A 1,437-nucleotide genomic window follows, 5' to 3' on the forward strand; every position below is an offset into this window, starting at 1 on the left:
AGTTTAGCTGTGGGTAAAGCTCCCAGAGACAATCTCAGATAAAACCAGTCCTTGGTGTCACTCTTCCTACATTGCCCTATAGAAAAAAAAAAAAAAAAAAGATACTAAGTTATAAATTTATGTTGCAAATAGACACACTCAAAGAGTTCATTTACAGATTTTTACTGGAAGGTCAGATAATGTTTATTATTTGGCTGAAAATAGATCTGTGAACTGATGGAACCCTTGTTGTGGAGGACTGATGTTCTCTGTGACACAAGACAGCAGTTTCACCCATGGCTTTGGACTTTTGCACAAACAGTTCCACCACTGTCTGATCCAGTTTCCAGCATGGAGGTTAACCTACTGAGAGCTCAGGCAAGTTCAGACACTTAAGCACATACTGCCTGAATTCCCCTACTTAGCAAGAGGATTATTAACACTGAGAGCCATCCCCAAGAGCAGCTATTTAAGTGTAAATAATCTTTCCTGCTCGGTTTCTCTGAAGAAAAGACTAGCTCTCAAAAGGAGAGCAGAGCTCTTGGTAGAGACTGGGGTTGTTGGAACATGCTGAAGGGCAGAACATGCTGGAAGAAGACAAGGCAATAGCCTATTTTATGTTGTTTCTTTAAGGTTATGGTATTTCAAACTCACTAAAAAGAATGTATGTTTCAGTGTTCATCAAACTGATGCCCAAGAACTTAAAGCAATAAAATCAAGAAGGTTATTTTTCAAATTATTTTCCTGTACACTTAATTTTTTTTTTCCAATCCTATGCTTTTTATGACCTTGCTACAAAAATCTCCCTTGCTAGGGTTGCTTGCTTTTCCCTCTCATGGGCAAGGAAGTCTAGGCCATTTTGCAGTATCCAGAAACGTGTCAGCAGGTTCAGGCTCTGCAGTCCCAGCCCCTGGCAAGCTCCCATGCATCACAGAGAGCAGGAGTCTGTGCTGCAAAGAGACAGAAAACCAGCCCCAAATCCTTAGACTTCACAAGAGGGCTTGCTATGTTCAGCTGCTCTACTGCTGTGTTGGTAGAACCCGTGCTACAGTAGTTACTGAACTGGCTTTAGGACACATCAAATATTGTTTTTTCCCTTGAGAAAGGGACAAAGAAGTGGGCTAGCTTAGAAGCATTGCAAACAGCCTAAGTATTTATTGTTTCTCAGAGCAGAAAATCTATATGAAGGAAAAGGTCTGGAATTTGGTTCCAAGTGACACCAAAGCCCAGGAAATACATTTATTAATGACTTTGTGTAACACCTCTTGTGGCAGAATTACCCACTGGCTGGGGTCAGACAAACAGCAATTCAGGGAATCCTCTGCTTTCTGTGCCTTGTTTACTTTATCTCTTCCTGAAAGGAGATTGTTTCCAGAGTTTTCATTTGTCACAGTTACTGCCTTTGGCTGGCTCTGGCGATAAATCATCCCACAAATGATCTAAAATGGAAATGCTGGC

This window comes from Melospiza melodia, chromosome 1, assembly GCF_035770615.1.
Source record: "Melospiza melodia melodia isolate bMelMel2 chromosome 1, bMelMel2.pri, whole genome shotgun sequence".
NCBI classification, from domain to species: domain Eukaryota; kingdom Metazoa; phylum Chordata; class Aves; order Passeriformes; family Passerellidae; genus Melospiza; species Melospiza melodia.